Here is a 15,754-nt window from a genome sequence, read left to right on the forward strand (position 1 = left end):
TCAGCTCCAGAAAGATTAAAGTGACCAGTAACTCTTCCAGCACACATATGGATTATTCAGTCAAACTTGGGGGAGAGAAAAAAAATGTGAACATTTCCTTTTAACAGTGTCGTTTCTGTCAAATAAGACTGATAATAAGCAGCAGTCACATATCTCTCAGCCTGAAACCTTAAACCAGTGCTTCTTAACCTGGGTTCGATCGAGCCCTAGGGGTTCGGTGGAGCCTCCGCCCTGGAATTTTTTATACCATTTGTTACAACATATCTTTGTGAGCAATCGTTTTCGAGGATGCTGGACATAAAAACTAAGAAAAGGAACAGACTTTGCTGTGAAAATGACATGAGACTGGCACTTGCCAAGGTGAAGCCACGCATATCTGAACTGGTCTCTCAAAGGCAACAGCAGAAGTCACACTGAGGTAAGTTGTTGTGAGTTCATGCACTGTGTTGGTTTTGTTATTTGAACAAGGTGATGTTAATGCACGGTTCATTTTGTGCACCAGTAAAAAAAATCATATTTTATTTTTTTACTAAAGAAGGGTTCGGTGAATGAGCATATAAAACTGGTGGGGTTCGGTACCTCCAACAAGGTTAAGAACCACTGCCTTAAACAAAGCAGCATCGTCCTCCTCGCTTAGATGCTCCCCTTTGATTGGCTGCATCCCTTCCCTCCGTCAGGTGGCCTCTGATTGGACAGCCTGCTCTCCTCCGCCGGCTGTCACCTTCACCCCTTCATGCCACGCCCCCTCCTCCCCTCCTCAGCACCTCTCTCTCTCCACGAGCGTGCGGCGCGAGCAGCAGACGGTTGAGCAGAAGAGGAATCCGCGCGGCGTGGAACGGACGGAGCTCGGCGTCCGTGGGGGGGACAAGTTGTAAACGACACGGACACGGACACGGACACGGAGAACAAAACCGGTATGTGTCACCAAAAAATAAATAAATATCGTGTTTGTGTGTGTGTGTGTGCGCGTGCACTAATTGTTCGCTTCTCCCGCCACAGGACGTTAAGGGGTGCGTTTGGAAGTGACAGGTTCGTTATCAAAACGCGCAGTTTTACCCGGGCGGTGACAGTTAAATAGTGTGTTGAATAGCGTTTTTTATTATTTATTTTTTTAAACTTGCTATTTTTATTTTTTTTTGGAGCTGTTGAGTTTGTCTTTGCGGATGCGAGTGAAGCTTTTTAAAATGCCGTCACTGAAATAAGAAGTTGTGTCCGCCTTATGTGTGTGTGTGTGTGTGTGTGTGAAGAGACTGGATAAATCCACAGAAGTAGATGAGAGCATTGTCTGTTTCATAATGCTGTGCTCTTTATAGCCTCATATCAAGCCCTGCTGCTAATCCACGTCACTTAACACGGACTAGTGAAAGCCATCAGCCCTCTTGTCTCCATTGCATAAAGGGCTGAGTGTCAGCATGCTGTGTTTTATCACTTTACACTGCCCCCCCTCACTACTCAGAGCGAGTGAAAGGGGCAGTAAAAACCTACAGCAGGGGGATGTAACCCTCTGTGGCTGAGCTGCTCAATGGGATTTTTACTGTATTGTCAAGGGGTCATAACAACAATTCACAGCCTAAGCCTGCGAAAAATCCATGGCACAGATTTATTCTGACAGTTTCTTTTGAGACGCGAATGATCTCAGACTTGATCCTCTTTTTTTTGGAATTAGCCTATACCGCCCCCCCCTCTTTGAAAGTGGTCCCATCAATACTTCTCCACAACGCCACAGAAGCCACCTCTCTCTCTCTCTCTCTCTCTCTCTCTTTTCTCTTTTTGTGGCTTTTTCAAAAACCTTTACAACGCCGCCTGGGTCGTTAATACGAGCTTAAGCCCCCTTGCCAAATTCTCTCATTTAAGCCTGTGTGCTGGCCGGAGACCAGATACTCATATTGTAAAGGTGTGTGTGTGTGTGTGTTACATTTAATTTCAGAAATGTCCCACAGTCCCTTCATTCATCTCCTGTGACATGAAACACAGCGGTTTAATCTCAATTAGGCACTGACATATCAAAAATTGGTGTGTGTGTGTAGGGGTGGGGGGTGCCTGAGACACGTGGATGATTCCTGATGACAGCTTTGAGGTCTGGAGGTCCAGTTTGGTGACTCGGAGCAGATGGAGCCGCTTGTGTATTTTGAGATGTTAACTGATTCCAGCTCCACTACAATTTCCATTTTGGTTTTCCTCTGTAACGTGTCCGCGAAGCCTCGTTTGCCTTGTTTGATAAGGCTGGATCTCGATAGAAGTCAGTTTCTGTCACCGGAGCCCCAACAAATGTTCAGATTTAAGTGCTATTCCCAGAATTAAGGCCAGCTAATACGCTCCTCATCCTGCCACAGCTGTTAGTCCTTTTTTAAAAATGATTGTGGGTTAATAAGTTCCTGCTACGACGCTGAATTTCCTCCCTTATGACACCTGTACGCTCCCGAAATTCTGAGATATTCCCCCTCTTTGTTGTTGTTGTCGGAGTAAATGAGCATTAAACGTCTTTAAATAGGCTGTTTACGCCTCCCGTGCTGTGAACTACATCTTATTGATATCCTGTGAGAGGAAGCGAGCCCCTGGGTGTGCATCTAATAAGACGGTTTTAACTCATTTAACCTTGGCGCGGGGGGTTTCTGTGTGAAGGCATCCCGCCCGGGCTAATGTGACACACAGAATTGATGTTTTTAAAAAACGTTCCACGACCGGGTTTGATGCTCTTCTTCACGTGGCGGCCAGACGGGAAATTGTTTTTTTTTTTTCTTTTTCCATAAGGCGGTGAAATGAATCTCCAGGACGCCCTCACGCATGACCGCGCTCTGTTAATTACATCATATTTTTGTCCTGGAAGTGATTGGAATTCGATTGTGTGGCGCTGAGATAAACCGTATGTGACAGTGATGAATGGCGTTTGTAAAGATTGCAATAGAAAAAAGTGTGTTACAAACCAGCTCATTAACTCGTCCGCGTTTTCGGCGCGCCCGCGTTTTCCCCCGCCGCGCTTCTTGTCAACACGATTTAAAGGGAGAATGTGTCAGGTGTTGTTTCGGGCGTCCTCGCGGGGGAACGTGCTGCTTGAGTTTTTACGTCCAGTTTTTAGCTCGAGTTTCTTTCAGCCACCGGAGATCTTTTGGCCTCGCCATTCAGCCGTCACACCGAGGAGGAGATATCAATTTCTCCGCTGAGTAAGAGGGCACGGCCGCAATCAGAGATTCGCCCAAATGTCCATGTTCGGACGAGTTGGCAGGCGAGATGTCGTATGTGACATCATCAGGTTAAAGAAATCACAGAGGGAAATGAAAATGCTCTTTGCACTGACCGTAACAGGACGACTTCTTCAATACCTTCAGTCCTCAGCACCGTCTGACTCGATGCACCCGGTGTGAATTGTAATCTCTGCTGTGAGTAACACGTAAGCAGCATGTCAGGAATATATTTACTGCTGCACCGCCGTCACCAAGACGAACGAGTCCACACCGACTCTGCTTTGTGTTCAGCGTGTGACATCGAGGCACTTTCATGACGCTTATTATACAATTTTCCAGCTTTGTCTTTCTAACTTGGATAATTAACAGTTCAACAGTTTGCAGTGAGTGAAAGTTTCAGAAGGCGGCGGCGGATTTGAGGAGTTAATGTTTAATCTGGCAGATGTAGAAACAACAACGGTCACTTAATGAGCTCTCTGAAGCCTGTGACACCACAGCCTGAGCGACTGTTGACTGCTTTTGTACTTGGAGTCATTAAATGGAGGTTTTAATGATCAGCTTCAAAGTTGTGACAGACATGTTAGTTAACTTGTCACGGTGTGTGTACTCTGACTGCACGTATGTGGAGAAAGGATATAAATGTAAATACATAGCAACAGTGTTTCCATGTCAGACTGTAGATTGCAAACAGGAATATTAACAGCGTTCGGGTGCAGAGCGCGAAGACTGCTGGGTAAATACTGAATGATTCATGCGGCTGTCCCTCAGGGTTTGGTGACACCGTGGTGGGTGGACCCTGGACGCCCGAGGGGAGTCTGGGGGCGCGCTCCAAATTTTGCACGTTTTCAAGTTAAATCCATCGATCAGTGCAGGTGGAGAGCAGAGCGAATACAGGTGTTGATCTATGAAGGAGTCTGTGCTCTGTAAACAGTTAAATCATGAACACTTATAAATGGTTATGACATGTCACACACACACAGAGCATGTTAATGGTGTTTACAGCTGCTTACTAATATAAATGAACTAGGGGGATGTGTGCAGCATGCATGTACAGCATGCTTAGATTCAGAGTTTATTCCTGATAATAATAATAGGGCTAATAAGTTACATGGTGGCGGGTCACCGCACACACACACTCACCAAAAACCCCGCCTTGAATATTACGCAAGGATTTAGATTCAACGCGGGATTTGCAGCAGAGTGTGGAGTGTTTTTGTGGTTGATCGCCGTTAAAAGCTCCGAGCTGAGACCTGTGGGACTCGTCCCGTCAGTCTTAAACTCACGTTGATGTTGGCTTTAGTGTCGAGCTCGTAACAGCTGCATCAGGGGTCGTCTGTCACGTATCACAACAACGTCATTATTACCATAAGAGGCTTTTTATCGAGCAGTGTGGAGTACGTGAGATGTTTTTCTCCTTCACATAAAGGAAATGCATTATTCTGTTTATATAGACACAAGATGAGCTGTGACTCTGTCATATCTTTTATAATAAGCCACAATAACAGGTCTGTCTTTTGATTTGTAGACAATAAGAGCAGTTTAAACAGCAGCCACTTCTCCTGTGTAAACAGATGCACATACTGTCCCTCTCACTTAAACACTCTGCTGTCGGAAGTCTCTCCGGGGGACGTTGGAATTGTTGACCCTGACCTCTTCTTGTGGCGGGGCAACAAAAAAAAGAGAGAATCTGGTTTATTGCTCTTCGCTCTGCCCCTCTTTCTGAATAATTAATGACCCAAATTGTTCAATTTAATCTCAACACGAGGAGGAGAGCACTGCCCAGTTTCCCGTTTTCATGCAAAATTAATGGTTTCTGTGCAACAACTCATAATTTACAATACATTAGATTTTACGACCGTCTGGCCACACTGTAATCACTGATAGGAGGAGGAGGCTGTAACTTCCAGTGCTGTCATCTTTCATCAGGTCTGGAGTTTCTGCGGCTGCAGGATTCCTCTCTGATCCTTCTCTTTCTCTGAGGACGTTCACTCGCTTCACGCTGATGTACTCTGACCCGCTCCTCCACGCCGGGCCTCCACATCTCGCCCCTTCTCTCTTTCAGCCTGCGTCTCTGCAGAGAAGGCCTTCGAAGGCAACGCGGCGGGGAGGTTTCATCCGCCGGGCTTAGCCAGCGCGTCGTGATCGTGTCTCTGACTGGCGTCCAAACTTTAGAGGATCATTTGATAATCTCGTTGGCTGGAGCTTAACCACACGTGTCCCCGGATCTGCACACAACTCCGTCAGCACAGACAGATTGTAATCCAACAACAACAGCATACTGCCATCATACTGATTGTTAGCCACCAGTCCTTTTGAGCAACATGACACTTGAATAAAACGGTCAACAGATTGGTTGTTTGTTGGTGTATTTACTGGATTTGACACATGCCACAGCTGAAGTGATAGAATAGCCAAGAAGAAACCAAATAACATGTTGACGTCTGTTTTCCTGCTTCTGTTTACAGAAACGACAGTCGATAAGGAATGACAGAGTGATAAGCAGTTATTATGCCAAATCCTCAGCAGGCAGATGTCTTCTATTGTTTGACTGAAGACAACAAACTGTCCTCGGAGTGAATGAGTTACTTCCATCGTGGCTAGCTCAGCCCGGCGATGCCTCTGTGCAACAGGCCCTCCTTCCCTTTCTTTCCACGCGCGAGGCTCTGCTGCAAAGCCCGCCGAGCCCCCTCCGCCACCACCTTTGGCACGCGATGAGTCCAGAGCCGAGCCTCCTCGCCCTTTGGTTTTTTTAATTGGGTTGCCAAGCTGGCCGCTGCGACTCCTCGCGCCTCCCAGTTCCTCCCCTTCGGTCATGTAGATGATTGGGTTTTCACTGGAGTGGTCAAATGGCGGGGCGACAGAGAGGTTTGGGCCTGCGGAAGCTGAATTTATGGACATAATACGAGGAAGAAAAAATAGTGTCGGGGCATGTTTTTGCCTTATCTCTGCTGCCGCATGGACACCTTGTCACTCTAATTTTGAGGTAGTGAAATGAAAGTTTATGCAGACGATTATGTTCGGGGCACATTTGGGTTATGAAACCACTTCGAAATGATCCATGCTCCAACAGGAAGGCTGTTTCTCTCAATGGGAAGACATTTTTGGACAGAAGCATTCAGACGGCAGATGCCAGTGCCTGGAAAACACATTCTAATTTTTATTTTATGTGTGTTTGTATGTGTGTGACCCCCCCTCCTCCCTCTAATCCTCTTTATGTTATGGTTCCATACTGATATTTATATGCAGCATGGTTGTGTGTGTGTGTGTGGGGGGGTCAGAGTCATGCTGTTTTTAGTTCTTCGGCTAAATTAATTAAATACAGCGCACACAGCTCAGCCCTCAGTCGCCACACAAGAGATATTCCATCTCATTTTTGAGGCCGTATAACAATTTGCGCCGTGTTTGGCGTAATTATGTAGGTGATATTAATATCACGCCGCATGCATGGTTGATTTCAATCAGCGCACAGTCTTCAGTGGACCCAGCCAGCCTATTTTAATAGTGGCGCGTTGAATCCTATACCTAATTATAGAGAACGCACCCCTGTACCAGAAAGCAGCACACGCAGGATCATTAATCTTGCACTAACTAGATGCAGGACTAATTATCTCAGGTGTGTTTACACCTGATGCACGTAGAGGTGTCTCCATCCTCCGAGGCCCGTATGTAAATTTGACATTTGCCTCTCAAAACGGTGTCTGCCAAATTGATTTTGAGGGCAGGCAGATTTAATGCAGAGCGAGCTCATCCCAGTTGGTCTTGTTAACTGGCTCCACTCTCGGCTGAACGACAGGCCTACATTATGAACTTTCAGAGCCCATCTTCTGGACAGATGTTTCTATCAAAGAGTCCAGAGAGGTCGATCATGATCCGCTCTCGATGAAACGAAGCCTCGGGTTACCGCAGGTGCACAAACGGAGGAATCCTGGTCGAGTCCACGCGTTCATTTCTGATTTCTTTTTGTGCTAATAACACAAAGCAGGGCTTCACGTCATAGAAGCGAAGTCAATATTCCACTCCGACTGCTTCAGGGATCCGCTGCCTCTGCACACATTAGTTCTTCAGCTCTCAATATTTATGAGTGCAAAAAGGAAAGTTAGACGGTCAAAAAGTTTAGACTGAGTTTAATTTTCTTTATTAGGACTGCCTGGAGAGTTAGATTCTGAGCCAGGCAGCAAACACAAAGCTGTTCATCAGACCTGAAGATTCAGAGGTCGTGTGTTTGCTTTTATTTCACTCTGCATCATACCTAAATGACAGATTTTATTACGCTGAACAGATTTAGTCTCCGCTCTGTGACATTCATTAACCCTGCGCTGACTCTCTTTTCCTTTTGCTGAATTTGCTCTTCACAGCGAGGCTGTGCTACAGCACGGTGGAAATAATATTAGTTCTACTTTTGTCATTCAGCAAATGTCAGCTCCATAAATCTCAGATTTTCTCCGTATGCAGGATGCACTTCAGGTTACCTGGAGGTGAAATGGTTGTGGCACTGCTGCGGGTCACCGAACACAGCGCGACACCAGCAGCATTTGGCGGCCGCTTGGTCGACTTTGGGGAACCTTTTGAGTTAAAGCGGTCGGTCATGTCAGGGCTCAACATTTCACTTCAGGCAAGCGGGTCAGAAATCTACTCGCCCAAAGTCAAAAGGCTAAATTCCACCGGGCACGCATGTGATGCGTTTTGTGTTCGCTGTGGCCACAAGAGCTAATTGCGTCCGTTCTTGTCAATGTTTCAAACCCAGACTCAAATCCAGAAGCGTCCTCCGCTGAGAATACATGGCGGCTCCAATTTTTGACGGACACCGCAAACAACCCACATCAATCCGCACAGAGCAGCTCCAACTGGCCAGAAGTCAGAAAAAGAAACGGAATAGGGAATCCCAGCAATTTCCAAAATAAAACACCCGCCATGTGTTTCACAGAGAGGCGCCGTATCTACGACAGACTTTATAAGGGACTTGTTGTTATTTAGCTATGGCTATGAAAATATTCAATAATCTAGAGTGACATCTTAAAGGTGCTCGCAGGGTGAAACACTGTGAAATGTTCAGCCTTGGTGGAGGTTTATGCGCCCAGCAGAGTCTGTCCATTGTTCATGTTTACAGCAGGCTGTAAGGTTAAAGTACAATATATTAGTCTGTTCTTTCCATTCCTGGAGCCCTCAGAGCTCATACAGTGCTCCAGTCTTCCTGGAATGTTTGTATTGTGTACTGAAAAAGGTTTTTTCCCATTTCTTTCTTTTCTTCCCCGTGAACAAGCTTTGAGGAAATGTCAAAAGGTCAAGTAACACCAAGGTAATCTGCAGGGATGATACTGGAAGGAGACTTCAGCACACCGATGCTCCTGTGCCAGCCCCTTAAGACTGTTAAAGTGCAGTCTCCGCACCAGTTCAGCCGCTACCAATAAAATCCTCGCATGGCAACTGTGTGTGGAACGAAGAGGTGCAATAGGGTGGCAACAATTGAGATGATCAGTCATTTAACATTTAACAAAAATGCAAACGTTTCAGTGCCTCCACCTCTGGGAAGTTGTAAAAATTGTATTTTGGTGCCCACAAAGTGGAAAATCATGTGCAGCCCTGGTGTTCACGTAGACAGCAGAGACCCATGTGGCTGAAACTTTGACAAATGAAAAACAATATTGGGAGTATATCTGAAAAGGGTGCACACACAACATTTCATTTTTATTTATGGCACCAGATGCAGTTTATTTGTTGTCTGACTGCTTTCATAGTGGCACAGGGGTAGAAAAAAAAACATTTCTTCCCCTTGAGCGCCCAAGAAGACATGGGGGGATCGAGGCAAAACACATTGGAGGTTTGTTTGGTATAATCATTTCTTGAAGCGTGTTTATTCTCAGCCGTTCAGGGCGCTGCTTGTTGTTTTTCCACTCTCAGCCTGTGCTGTATGTATGTAGAGCCCTGCGCTCCATTAGCCCAGTTTGGACCGCATACGTGCTCTGCAACATGAACGCTGTGATGTTGGAATAATAAATGACTGTGCCGAATCTCCAGCTTTTTATCTGCTCAGATTATTTCAGGAATGTCTGCCTTATCGACTCGACTTCACAGAGAACATAATGGAAGGGGCCGCGCCGACATGCGCCCTGCGTCCTCTCTAATATGTGGAGCCCCATGCATTTTTCACGATGCGGTTGATTACACTCTCTGGATGATTCTTCATATTTAATCAGCTCTCGGGAGCCGCGGGTTTTACTTACACAAGAGTGTCCCTTAATATGCAATGTATCCACATGGCAGACATGCATTTACTTAGCATTCTCTGCAGGGGCTTTGTTTTATAGACCTGTGGAGTTCTCAGTGCTGCTCTGGCTCAAATCTGAAATGATGTATTTGTTAGTTTTTACATTTGGAGTCAATTGGTTGAAGCCTGTCGTGTGCATTTTCATCTTGTATAATGAGTTTAAATTGATATCTAGTTTTGGGATGTTCCCGACGACAGATTTTAATTAATTAAACAGTGGTGCAAGAGGGTTCTGTTCGGTGTGGAGTTTGTAGTTTCCTCCCACAGTCCAAAGACATGACCGTAACAGGTTTATTCGTGACACTAAATTGCCCGTAGGTGTGAATTTAGTCTCCATGTGCCCTGCGATAAGCTGGCGTACCCCGCCTCTCACTCAAAATCATCTGGGACAGACTCCAGCTCCTCGATGACCCTGACGAGGATAAGCCGCTACAGGATGTGGATGGATTAAATGGAAGTTTGAACGCAGACCAGTGGACGAGCCGAAAAGTAAGAAAGCGTTCAGAAAACAGTCAAAAAATATGAAGATATATCAAAATGTAAAGACACACGCACACACATTGAGGTTTCTCAAGCTGCTCTGTGAAGTTACATACTCCAGTTTATCCTGTTAAAGGCATCAACGCGGGGGCAGCTCGTTACATTATCAGCATCTAAATGTCAGTAAACACGTTGGCATATGCCTGAAATGTGAAACGTATGGATAATATCCCACTGAAGGACAACACCGTGAATGGTTATGAAGAAAATGAGGCTGCTATTCACTCGCAGTGCTGGGTGATTGCTGTCGGATCGCTTCATACATGATCACACACAGGTCACATGATGTCAGTGTTGACGTGAAGTTACGGCTTTCAGAGAGCTGCTAGGGGCTCCAGCTCGTGTCAGTGTAAAAAAAGGTGTGATAAAAAACGTGAGAGCTGGTGGTGGTAATGAGGATCGTCACGGCACCTGAAAGCATCCAAGCAGAGATGCTGCAGTACCGTGGAGTTGAAACACAAAATAACTCCATCTTCCTCGTGTGTACATGAGATTGGATGTTTACCCGCTCCCCAGCTCGGCGGGTGATCTTGATATTCAGATCGTTCTTCATCCATTCCTCACTGTCATCATCCATCTCGCCTGAGGGGAAAAAGCAGCGTCGGCTCGATTACGGACACCTGCTGACCTTTCCAGCAAGGCTCCCCTGTGAGGAAAATGAAGCTGCAGAGTCATTCAATCCAGCCGAGTAATCACTGATGGGTCCCAGGCGTGGAATTGTTGCCGCGTCACTCCCGCCCCGTCATGTAACGGAGAGCAAACGCACAACGTCACCTGTTTTCCCACAGAGATAAACCCAGACAGCCTGTCAGTGTCATCTATCAGCCGCCGCTATAAGCGTTCACATTGAATCTAAACAGCCCACGTGTAATGAACCGGAGGATGATAGTCCTGCTTTGTGGTTTGTAGGATTGCAGCTTTGACTCCCTGCAGCCTCTAACATGTGTTCGATGCACTGTGACGCCTAAAGATGCCACAACAGTCCTGCAGGTTCAAAGCCGTGCATGCCAAATGGGACACACAGCAGAGTTTCACGGCAGCGAGCGACGCTTCTCTAGCTGTTCTGTTCTGTTTAATCCATCATGTTAAATAAAGACGCTTCAACTATGGCTGCCCTCTGAATGTCACTTAATAAAGTCATCAGTCAACGAGCCCCGCTGTAAACTGTGGTTTGACCTGCCAGAGGCCATAAATAATGGCAGTGTAACAGCAGTGTCTCTATAGGCAAGGTGTGTTGATGAAGCAAGACCAACGCTGCATTCAGGCAGGGCAACAATGGTCGGTCAGTTTCCAGGTTTGCCGGTTAAGTTCTCTAGTCTGAACGTGGTCCGTGTCAACATGTCACTTATGCTCGTGTTTGCTACGTTAGCAAGGTCGCTAGCCAGCTAGTACAGTCAGTAATGTAGTAGAAATAAGAAGCCTCAACTTAATTTCTTAACAAGGCTTTTATTTTGAAACATTTTCAGAAACGCGTCATGGCAGCTCTACTCTCATTCACGGCTCTCGGAAGCGGCTGCGTCATGTGCATCACCTATCGGTAGAAGTTTTATTCTTGTGTGACGGAGAAAGTTAAGGTCTGATGGAGGACGGCAGCAAGCTATTATCAGCATGTTAACGAGCTCACAGTGACGATGTTTAGACACGGCTACATGAAAAGTTAAGGCGCCACCAAGTGATTATAACTCAGGCTAAAGGGTTGAATCAGTATGTGTAGAACATTTCAGGGAAAAGTCAAGTGTCCTCTGGGAACCCTGAATGTCTATTTCAGTCTGGACCAAAGTGGTGGAGGACTTCGTTATCATTGTTATTATGCCATCATGTGGCTTAAATACATAATAACCACCTCCCCTGGGTCTTCTTATGGCACTCTACAAAACAACATGCCAGTTCCCTGTATGTCCGAGTGAGACACTATGTCGTGTTGGTGTTGGTCATCAGTTTTGAGTCAGCTTGTGTGATGACTGTGTGGTGGTTGTAAAATATGTTCCTCTTATGGTTTAAAAATGTATCCCAACAATAAACAAGCTGCGTGCCACGGCTCTGGCTCTTCTCTGAACAGAAAGACCCAAAATAAGGGCGAGGAGGAGAGTGAGTCAGAGCGAGTCTATCTTTGGGTGCCAAAGAGCTAAATCTTCCATCAGCGCCTCGCTGCGTTAGAAGCATCGTTTGTGATTGACGACCACAGATTACATCACGTTCTTCTTATGATTGTTAACTTTAATCTGCTCAGAACGGCGCGGTCCAAAGGGGCCTTTTAGCCGGGTTTATTGTCTCAGGCAGCGTGCTTTGGCATCTCGAAGGCCGTATTAAAAAATGATGACAAACACTTGAACGCGGCACCGACAAAGATAAATAAGCTCTAACGTTTTCTGTGCCTGCTCCACCGTTTGTGTTATTATGTAGAACTGTGAGCATATCCATTTGATTTGACCGTAATTACTTATTTTAGTGTCTCCACAGTGACACTGTGCTTTCTGGGTAATGCAGTGCCTGCACATGGTGGGCCGGTGCCGTGATGTAAAGTTATTGCTCCCTTCCATCACCGTATCCGTGGCGGCGGGCCTGCCATTTCCTGTGCATTCGTCACCATTAAAAGAACGACGATTGGTGCTGGAGATGAGCTTAGCCTGTGGGAAGCATGCGATGTGGGTGGCCCCTCCCTCGCATTATCGAGCGCTATGATCTAAAGCCGGAGCAGTCCTCAAATAAAAGCAATAACTCCGTGGCTGTGGAAGGAAATCAGGAGGCAGGCGTGTCCCAGAAAGCCAGACAGCCATCCCTCCCCGAGCCAGCCGTGCATATGGACATGCGTTCCCCAGTCCTCCTCCTCCATCCCCGCCTCCACCCTCCTCCTGCTGCCGCCGTCTCACTCAAGTTTATCATCAGCTGCTCCCTGTAGATGGCTTATTGCCTTTTCCACCCTCATCTGTCCGCCCCGGCTGAAAAGGCCTCCCAGGAAGAGATTAGCAATCCAATAACTCGTGGAGCATCCACCTCAGCAGCAGGTGCTCCCCAGAGTGAATGCTGATGAGAGCAGCCAGGACTCTATAATAACAGGCCAGGCAGTGTTTGCTAACAGCGAGCAGCCTCCCAGAAGCCTCGACCTGCCGGTGATCCTAACTTGTTGTCAAGTTTTAGCAGGTTTCAGTGCCGTCCTCGATGTTTTTCAGCATCATTCAGGGGGATCGTGCTCAGCACGTCTGCGCTTGTTCAGAATTGGCTGGGATTGTTGGGTTAGTTGTGTTTCACTGAACCATGTAACTAGTCCCCTGACTGAATCCAATTAAAGTAGATGTTAAGTATTTTTAGCACGTAGCAGGGAATTGTCAGCGTCTGGATTCATGAAATCGTAAAAATCTTTTCCATTGAAATGCTGAAAAGAAATGTGGAAACTTTGGATTTGAAATCTTTCAAATGTGAATTATGTAACTCATGTAATTGCTTCATAATGACTATCACACACTGTTGAAAATGAATTTTCACAATTAGACAAATTAAATGTTAGCCCCATGACACCCAGCAAACTGTGGTTTAATGAAATCTGGATCTCGTATGCAAAATCCTCTCAGTGCTTGCTTGATTTGATCCCAAACGGGCTCCTCCAACATGTTCTGCCTTCATATTCTCCCCAGTCTGGACTCCGAAACACATTTAGACACTTTTCTAAATTAGAATTTCAAGGAAACGTGCTGGAAATGGAGGAATAATCTCCTACTCTGTGTTAATGTGTTAGACTTTCAATGCCCCAGAACTAAGCCTTGGACTAAAAAGAAAAAGCAGACTTCAGATCTTACTACTTGTGTCCGTATAGTCGGTCAGGTCAACTACCTCCTACTTGTTTGTCAGGCTGACTTCCATCCTCCGTACAAAAGTGAAGCCAAAACACGGACACTGCCATCTTTCACTGGAGTCTGCACTGTAGTGGAGCCACAGTATCGAGGTCCCGCCTATATATTCAGTCACTAGCTTGGCTAAGCTGTCAGTCATGACATAATGTCCAACATCAGCATGATAAGAACAAAGTAAAATAATCTCCCATGTTCCATCTGGTTTATGACCTATACTGCAGACAGAGGCCCAATAATCCTCTCATCTACGAGATGCTGTAGGTCATATTATTTGTGACGACAATATTTCGATGTTACGCAGATGACACCCAGCTGTACATCTAAATCTAATCTAAAGTCCACTGAAGCTCACGCTGCGCTGTCTGTGATTGTTAATGCAGTTTGTAACTAAGTACTAAGTAAGGATAAGTACTGAAATCCAGTATTCAACACTAAATTATTAAACACTGTAGTATTGGCCTGACATTAGTGGTTCTTTTTTAGCGTTTTGGTCTAATTTATTATCTATTATTTATTCTCATGCTGGAGTCTCTGCTGTGTGTGTGTGTGTGTGTGTCTGGGTTGAGCTCCACACACACACACACACACTAACGCGTAGCGAGCAAAGTGCTGACAGCGAGATGAACCAGGTGAAGATAACTGGAGGATTACTCGACTTGGCGACCGCCGCGCTCGTTACTGTAAGTGCGATAAAAGCGATCGATGCAACTTCAACATCCAAACATGCTGAAAGTGATATTTTAATCTGCTCTGTCCATACTCTCATCCACCGCCGCCAGACCAATTATCGAGTAATGAAAAAGACCCGATTAGGAGCTTCGATAAAGATCCCATCCCTCGTACTAAATGGCTTTTTGCGCTTTGGGATCGCCCGCTGATGGAACTCCCTGCAGAACCCCTCGGATGTGTTCAGTTTATCTTTTCCTTTAAGCCTCGCCACAAATCAAACTTTATGCAAAAGTCTTTTTATGACCCCCCCTTTTACTCTCTCGTGTTCATTTTATTGACTTCTCTTTTATTATTTTGAGCTTTAATATTCTTTTCTGTTGTTTTAGTTCGAAGTGCCTTGTTTATGCTTTCTTACCTCACCGTCTAGCTCAGTATTTAACTGTCACCTGCGATTTTTATAGAGCCGAGTGCACTTTACTGTGCTGTTTTGTTGCTCATTAGAATAGCCCATGGGCATACGGTAACACTTGTGGAAGTGTCTCTGCTGTCTTTCAAAGCTTGATAACAAGACAGATGATGTGCTGCGGAGTTTAAAGAGTGTTAACCCATGCCGTGCCGTCAGCAACCAGTGTGAAATCCCAATGCAGGGTGTGTACAGTCATAAAATAGGAAGGCGTATATGAAAATCAAATTATCAGTGAGTTTTGTTTATCCACTCTGCAGTAAGCATTTTTGCGGGCTAACCCAGCTTTTCTATTACTTTGTTATACCTGCGTCTGGAATCAGGCTCCCAACAAAAGACTCCACAAAAACACACTCAGCACAAAACAAATCGCGTGTGTGTCTTTTCTTTTTACGGGCAGACACAAAAGGACTTAAACACCCTATAGTGTAACTGCAAGTCATCTCCCCTGTCCATAAATCCCCCCCGAGCTCTCTGCTGCAGGCCGTGCAGAGAATTTACGCGCTCGGCTTGCGTTATCTGTAGTTTGTGTTTTCTTCAATTTCACGGGGGGCTTGTGTTTCCATGATAAAGAGTCGGCTGGAGTCGCTTCCTCAAGGCCAACTAGACGTGATCGGCCGTTTTTAGAATGGTTAAATCACAGCGGAGGCTTTTTTTTCGGAACCCTCAGCAGGCGGTGATGTTTCTTCTGTAATGCAGAAAAGGCCGCCTCTCGTGGACTGACTGACTGCTGCAGTCAACAGGGACTATTTTTAGGTTGGAAATCGAAAAAATGTCACTTTTAAAA

General features: G+C 45.8%; 1 protein-coding gene across 3 annotated transcripts in view; it reads left to right on the forward strand.

Moving 5' to 3' along the window:
- Nucleotides 1-728: 728 nt before the first annotated feature.
- The window catches only part of LOC104926400 (beta-1,3-galactosyltransferase 1), a 93,537-nt gene continuing 78,511 nt past the window's right edge, over nucleotides 729-15,754 (forward strand). For all 3 annotated transcript variants that reach the window (XM_019257444.2, XM_019257443.2, XM_010740249.3), the window contains exon 1: nucleotides 729-914. The gene's annotated coding sequence lies outside the window, so the exon portion shown is untranslated. The remainder of the gene's footprint in view (nucleotides 915-15,754) is intronic.

The sequence above is a fragment of the Larimichthys crocea genome, chromosome XIX (genome assembly GCF_000972845.2).
Source record: "Larimichthys crocea isolate SSNF chromosome XIX, L_crocea_2.0, whole genome shotgun sequence".
NCBI lineage: Eukaryota > Metazoa > Chordata > Actinopteri > Sciaenidae > Larimichthys > Larimichthys crocea.